The sequence below is a fragment of the Toxotes jaculatrix genome, chromosome 7, assembly GCF_017976425.1.
Source record: "Toxotes jaculatrix isolate fToxJac2 chromosome 7, fToxJac2.pri, whole genome shotgun sequence".
Taxonomy (NCBI): domain Eukaryota; kingdom Metazoa; phylum Chordata; class Actinopteri; family Toxotidae; genus Toxotes; species Toxotes jaculatrix.
In genome coordinates this window covers 23,197,703-23,206,086 of record NC_054400.1, presented here as the reverse complement: position 1 = coordinate 23,206,086, position 8,384 = coordinate 23,197,703, and positions in this window count along the sequence as shown.

Here is an 8,384-nt window from a genome sequence, read left to right as displayed (position 1 = left end):
CCGGACTGGAAGGACCTCTATTTACAACGGCTAAGCTGCCCATGAAAGTGCCTGTACAGAAGAGTCGTCTCTCTCTCTCTCTCTCTCTCTCTCTCTCTCTCTCTCTCTCTCTCTCTCTCTCTGTCTCTCTCTCTCTCTCACACACACACACACACGCTCTCTCGCTTTGTCTTCTTCACTTTTTGTTTTATTATGAGGTGTTTATTTGCAAAGCGAAAAATCAAAACGCTGACATTTCGATATAAATAACTACGTCGGATACTTAAAGAGCGCCAAAGCCATGATACATATTGTAGTATCATCAAGATGACTGTAGATAGATTTTCACTTAAATGTCTATTTTCTATTAAATGGAACAGAAGAGGACAGATGGAATGGTGAATTTTACCACAAACATTTTGAGGATACAATTACCTCACATATTTTGTTCGTTGAAATTCCTACTATAATAATAGCTTCTATAATGGGCTACCAAACATTCTGACTGCCTAAAAACCATCAGAAATAAGTGATACTACATGAACAGGAGTGTCTTTATTTTTTTCAGCCTTTTCAGTCTAATAGAGAAAAAGAGACAGCGAAAACACCGGGCCTTAATCCACAGAGCACACAGACCCCTTTCATGGGAGTGCTGGGAGAGACCTTTATTTGTCCATTCCTATCATGGAGAAAGCGGGTTTCAAGCTCGGCTAGGTCTGAGCTGGAAGATTAGATGAAACCAGAGTGTTTTAAACCTCTTCTGTGGCCATGGATTAGAGTCAGACAGCCCCCCACCCTCCTGCACTCTGAAACGAAACAGTAAGTAGCACAGGTGGGTTTGAAACTTAAATAATCAATTTGCCCACACAAGAAAAAAAGCCCCCCAAATTAGAGGACAACTTTCACTTAACTTTTAAAGATAGGGAGGAAAAATTTCCATATGCATCAGAATTTATTTGGGAAACTCAGTGAAAATATTTGAAGGACACAACTTTGTCATAGTGTTTATGGGGGTGCAGTGCATTAATTTTAATGTACATGTGAAACCACTTAAAAACATTCTCACCTCCTCACCATACTGTACTCAAATTAGACTAAATGAGACATACAATATTTTAGATTGAGAGTGAAGGAGGATTACCATGTATTTAATTCACTAATGAGATAGATCAAATACATGAGCACTTAATGACACACATGAAAAGGGTAAGTCAGCAGTAAGTTAAAACCAATTAGTGCAAATGGAGGTGGCAGGATGGTACCCCTCAGCAGGAGGTGGGAGAAAGTATGTGCTGTCCTGCCTGGGCAGATACCATGGCCTACATCATCATCAATTATTCCTGGCATCTCAGCTTACCTAGGGGCAGGGAGGGTGTAGGGGACAATGCCAGGGTGCACTTGAGAGCTAGTACCTTGGTCTCCCTGTGGGTCCGAGGAAGAGAGGGTGGAGGGGTGTAACATGGTTGGGGTGTGTATACAGTATCGTGCATCCAACCCAAGAGACTGTCTGGTAAGGAAATCCCTGGAATCCCACTCTCGCTCCAGCCACCCGGCCATGGGGGCAGGCAGGTCACTTTACAGCTCATCACCAAATTAGAAAGGCTGCGGGTCAGGCCTGAGAAGCAGCCAGACCACAGAGAGATAGAAATAGATGGGAGTGCTACAATTCAGTTTGCTAGCACTCATTCACCAGGCTCCTCTCTCATCATGGAGCGGTAGAGGGCTGCACTGGACACAGTGCAGGGCAAAACTCCAGGGACGAACACTAGACTGTGCTTTAAGTCCCCTGAGACCGTAAAGTCACATAAAGTCACAAAGAATGGGAATAAGAGAAAATGCATGACTCTTGTCAAAGGTGACAAAAAGCTCCTAAATAGCATCTCTTAAGCTTGCCAACTACTCATTAATTAAATTTGTACAAAAACTTAAGTGTGAAAAAAAAGACAAGTTGAGTGTTCAACATTACCTTGATGTTGCCAGGGAACCAGCATGGTCTCCAAAAGTTGCTCCTCTCCTCTAACTGTCTACTATAACTGCAATCTTCAACATTATTTTTAGATATGCAGTTTAACTTGATGTTCATGAATCCATGAACTCCTGAAATTGTTTAGCAGTTAGTATGAAGGCTCTTAGTACCTTTAGAGGAAGACTGTATGCTGCTTCAAGAGGACCTGGTCCTTAAATATCCAGATTGTCTTGAAAGTTTGGAGAAGTGATGATTTTCAAACTTTTGTTGAAGTGAACACAAACTGCTACTTGATATCCATGTGATGTTTCTGTTATTTTCATTCAACCATTTTGTATGAATAAGGAAGTGCTGGATGATTGTAAACTGCAGGAAATTGTGCTCTGTTGATCACTGCAGGTTCCACTGGAACAATGATAAAGTGTTGCAATAGGCTTTTTTTTCCACTGAAGACTGTTGTCTGACATGTCACACCAGGAAAAACAGGTGTAAATAATAAAATGAACAGCAGCTGAATTCAGTTTAGCTGCTTTGGCTTAAGGGTCCTGTAATTTTCCATGCTATACAAGCTATTATCACAGATGTAAAAGTCTGTATTTATGTTATACTTATAGCAAACACTGAAATGTTAATGTTTGTAATGAAGTAAAAAATATTTCTTCTAAAAAGTTACTCACACTGATGTGAGGTCATGTTTGATGTTTTCAAGTTATCAGCAGGAATTAGAAAATACACCAGCAATGAATAAAACTGGATGAACTGCACTTTCCACTCTTGGCTACACAATCTGTGTGTGTATGTGTGTGCGTAACTATCTCTCTGAATGTTCTACGTGTCAGTGGATGAGTATGCATTAAGTTATCAGAACAGAAGGAGAAGATACAGCACATGGGAGTGTGTGTTGACTGTCCAGGTATCATAAAATGTGATGGTGAAGCCTCTCTGGCTCATGTTTTCCTTGGGCATCTGAGCAGGTGTGAATGGAGAGATCTCAGGGAGGGCGAGGAGTGACTGGCCTGCCTGTCACTTTATGAAGAATAGAACAAAACACAGCTTTAATGAATCAGTATGTAGCGGGAAGGAGAAAGCCAATGCACAGCCACTATCAGCACAACTAAAGCATCCTCCCTTGGAATGGAGAAGATGGGGAGGCAGCCAGTGTCTAATATTCTTATCAGTTCTTTTTGAAACTCCTCCTTAATGATGAAGCTGTTTCTCATGGTCATGTCCAGAGCAGCATGCAAGGAAAAGTATCTCTGATACTGCTCTCAGGATGAAGTTTATCTTAGTCATCATGTTGGACACTGTCTTTTATGCTAATGCACTTAATGCATGCACACATTAATGTGATGCAAGCTGTTCGATATGATCCCAATGACTTGTTTAACTGCACATCTACTCTAAAATAGATCCATGGTGATCATAGTATTTGACTCAGCTTTGGTCAGTGGCACTGAGCTATGGTTCAAGACTTTCTATTGACCGTTTATGTCATATAATAATGCACACATTTTCATTACCATCCTTTAAATCACCTGCTGGCTTTACCTTCATATATAGCACACAGACGTGAGAGTGGCATTGATCTTTTCATCTAACTCTTTGCAAGAAAGCAAATACACCTATTTCCCAATATATATAACCACTATAAACAAACATGAAGAAGTTTTAAAGGTTTTAAAGTTTTGATGTTTGACTTGCCTTTCTTAATTTCTGATTGATGATTTGATATTTGGTAAAAAAAAAAAAAAAAAAAAGAAAGAAAAATGTTTCTACTTGTTCTCTATAAAAGAACTGGTAAACTGCAACAAGTAGAATTTTACATCAGGTCAAGTTCAAAAAGACTTTTATAGATTTGCCTTATTATCCAGCAGTTTGTCATTATCATCTAAAGACTGGGGCCATCTTTGTTCCATTGGCAAGCAAAAAGAACAAAGATAACGATGGTCTAAAAATGCTTTTGGGTGGACAGAACCCAGATCAGTGAGCCGAGACGGACGCCATGTCTCCTCTTCCAGTAGATGCCTCCACACACAGTAATGACCACTCTTCATGTTGCTGCTGCTACTTCATTTGTCATACAGGATGGCATTAAGGCCAAAGGTTACTCTGTGAAGGCTAATTACTGAGCTGGTTATATATACATTGGTCTCTGTGCATGTGTTTGTGTGCACCAGGGTTTGGCTGTGACAGTGACACTCCTGTTATAGAACCGTCTGAAAATGTTGACTTTGTTTTGGAAACACAGAGCAGAGGTATAGCTCTGCACAACTTTATTTTTAGGGAAAGTTCATACGTACTGAATGCAGGCTTACAGTGTGGACACTCAAATACAGGCCATACACAAGAGAGCTCACGTTACCGACACACCCGCGCATCCACATTCCCACCTGCCCCGCCCCCACACCACTTCATACACACACACAAAACATACCACGCAAGCCATCTCTCATCAGTTGAATGACCAACAAACAAACACAGGCATAACTGTGAGCACCAGAGGAAAAGCTAACAGACACACACTGCATAGAATATGTAGCGTGTGTGTGTGTATGTGTGATTCATTCACAAGCCGCTCATCCCACCACCCACAGCTTTTATTGGCTAAACAGGAAAGACAGAATCAATCAGAGAGGCATCGACAGCAGCCACAGGGTGAGCCCAGCATGCGGTCCCTCTGCATCCCATAACAAGTTTGTCTCTGCAGTTCATCCTTTGAGTGAGTGAGTGTGTGTGTGTGTGTGTGTGTGTGTGTGTGTGTGTGTGTGTGTGTGTGTGTGTGTGTATTCTCACTATGGGCATGTTTATGGACAGGACCATCAGCAGGAATTATGATCTGTGCCAAATAAATTCTCAGGATCAGGCAGTTCCTTAGATCGACAGCCAGATGTGTTGGCTGCAGAGTGGGAAGCCATCATGGCACTGGAAGGCACTTTGATTTATGTGATGTGACTCAGACTGATAACACCAGAGCCTCAGAGCAGACACACTCAGAAAGGAAACTGTCGAGCTGGTGTTGATACTGATGCTTTCTCAGGTTCTTCTGGTGTTGGGCAAAACCTTTAGGAGGTGTAATGAAGTAGCTTGTTATTTTCTGTGCGGACGGTTGTTTAGTTGATTATCTCCATCAATACAGGATTTGATCAGAGTGGGGTTTGAATGTTAAAGCTCAAGTGGCTGCCTACAGTTTTATCATAACTCAACTGACAGAGCTTTTAAAAACCTAAAATTCTGAGTCTTTAATCTGTGAGACCATATTCTGAAAGCCAGGATGACTGTGAAAGTCAGCCAAATTTGGAGTCATTTCCAAGTAAGCAGTGTGGTACTGTTCTGTCAAAATATGCAATCAAACACACTGCATCATATTTTTAGTTACATTAGATAAGTCTGACCTAATGGAAACGTATCCTTCCATACCCTGTTCCCATTCATGCTGGTTTTCAGACTTATCTTCAAATAAGTCTTAACCAGTTTTACAATAAATGTGCCAGACTGAGACACTGTTTTTTTGTTTTTGTTTTTTGTTTTTTTAAGTTCCTCATGAGCAGTCACTCGGGACTGACTGTGAACAGGATTCAAGACAAACCGCAGCACTAATTTATCTCAATTTGACACACTGTAGGCTGGGGTTATTGCTGACCTAAAAAGTAATGCTTAGACCTTTGTCAGTCTCAAGTATTTGCACACCATTCCCATAGTCTGCATATGTGAGTGCACATATACTGAAAATTATATTTTGGGTTTAGGTTCTTTGAACAAATAAAAAAAAATTGACCTGTGGTTGAAGTAGCATTTTTGCCATTTGCTGGATCTCCTTTAAAATGGTGATTTAAAATGGTTAGAGAAATAAAACACACATCCAGAAATAATAAAGTCAAAGAGCCTGCAGCCCAGTAGCTCTGTGAGGCTGTACATATGTACAGTGGTGAGATGAACTAAACAATGTCAGCATGTTAACATGCTCACAACAACAATGCAAACACACTGATGTCAGCAGGTAATGTTTACCATCGTAACTCACTTTAGCATGTCAGTATGACAGGTGCATTTTCTAATTTGCACTAAACCTACAAGCACAGCTGAGGCTGATGAGAATGTCATTAAGTATACTGATTTGTCTAATACTGGAGAAAGTGAAATTTTAACCTAAGGATGGATGAATGTGAAAGGATGTTGATAAAATGAATTGTGAGGGCAAAATGATTGAGTGTATCAACTTCATGGCATGTGAAAGTGTTTCACTAAAAACCACAGATTGTGGTGCTGTAGGAAACGTCAGAGGATCACATTAGAATTCATCCTCTCTGGATAATGAATGTCTGTAAAAAAAAAAAAAAAAAAAAAAAAAAGTCATGGCAATACATCCAAGAGTCAGTGTGATGGTTTAGTCACAGCCATCCCTACAGTCATGCTGCTGGAGTGGCTGAAACTACAAGAGGACAAGACAGACAACCAGTCTAATGACATTCGATTCTCCACCATTTCGAGGCTGTCACTGCTCTCGTACAAACAAAACAGCAAAACCACACCGAACTTTGGTTCCCCATTTTCTTACCATGAAATATTACTACCTGTATGAGGCATGTTGAGTGACTTGATTTAATCTGATCAGCTTAGATGTAGGTTATATTTATGAAACAGCTTAATACTGGTTCAGTGTCTAAGGCTCTTTCAGTACAGGCTTTTCACATTAGGCCCTGCTGTAGTACTGTTTCATTCCAGCATTATTGTATACAACTACAAAGCAATGCAGTACTGAACTATGAAATGTATGGAGCAATTAATCTATATGTCATCTGCTGTGATGAGAAAAGCTGTAGCTGATCAAACAGACAATGACTAAGAACTTGTTAGAGGTGCAACTGCACAATAATTCCTAATAGTCACAGTGCAGAGCGCCAGACATGTCTTGTTTAGATCAAAACATCAGAGTGTATTGTGTTATTTTTTGCATGCACACTGCCAGTGTCCCAATCGGTGTGGTTTGGCATACAGACACACACAAACAGTGTCCCTTTGTTGTATGCTGTCATCAAACATGAGCTCAATCAGTCTCTGTGCAGCTTCCAGGGTTAATAAGACAACTTCTTGTGTGGCAAAAGACCTGACTAAATGATTTAGGAGTTGAGGCTGATCATAATTGCTCTCTTAATGATGTCTGCAGATCGGAACCACAGACTATGACACTGAAGCACACCCCTTTTTACCGCTGGCCTCTGACACCAGTATTCTGCACAAGGCTGTGGTCTGGTGGGCCGCTCTTGATAGGACGAATCCAGCCACGGTGCTACATCTAGCTCCTTTTCAAACACCCACATCCTGTCAGATAAAGGCAGCTGCTGCAGCCATGTGTATTGAATTTAGACCATTCCTGAGGGTATCCTGCTCTTATCAGTGGTCAGATAAGCTCATTTCACAGGCCCTCACCTCTGCTGGGCTACCAACAGGACCCCGGTCTTGACAAGAGCTGACCTCATCTACTTTTTTTCAATGTTGAATGAGATTTCATGGAGGGAGGTAACTTGACTGACTCTTTGTAGAAATTACAGCTGTAGCAAAATCCAATATGCAGTCTTTAGATCTGTGAAACAAACAAGACAACCTTGACATTCCTGATGGGGAGTATTTAGACTGATGATTAAAATGTCTTTGCTCTGATGAGTCCCTACAGAAGAAAGGGGTGTGTGAACTGTGGAAATTTGTACAGCAAATGACAGTGAAAGTACACAGCCTCATCTCAACACCCTTGTTGCCCCTCTGGTTGTTTTTGTGAGCCTGCCATTAGGCTTGGTACCTGGCTTCAGTGGGCTTTTTGAGTTGAACTTGGGAGGCCATAAGGAGGGGAGAAAGCACAAAAATCTATCAGATCAGTCTGGAGACTCATCTTGGCTTATCAGTCTGAGGGCCCTTTCTACATCAAGCTTCTTGAGGATCTCCTCCCCAGCCACCGCACCCCATTCAGGCCCCTGCAGGCATCTCAGGCTGACAGCTCTTGAGCCAGATACTGGCAGTACAACAGAGCAGTCATAATTGGCCCCTATTCATTTCTCTAGGATAATCCTCGCCTAGGTTGAGCCTTTTCTGTTCCTAGCGTCATTTTTTCACCAATGTTTACACAAGGTATATATCGGTTTCTCCTGCTCCTGAGGCTTTTGCTCTGGCTGAGGGGCTGAGGGCCAGCATATGTTTTAACGTGTGTCTAAGGGTTCTGCTCTTCCTTTTCTGCGTGGCTGCTAGGGCTCAAGACCTGAAGCGACAAAGGCCTTGTGAATGTCTGACTCACAGACAACTGTCAGCGTTCAATGGGCTGGATTAAGACTGAACGTAGAACCGAGCGCACCCTGACATGTTGACATGTTCTACTAAGTGCATTTCAAGGTGGATTTAGCCTGTTTGCTCCATTGTGGAGGGACAGAAGAAACACAATTGCTAAATGGGG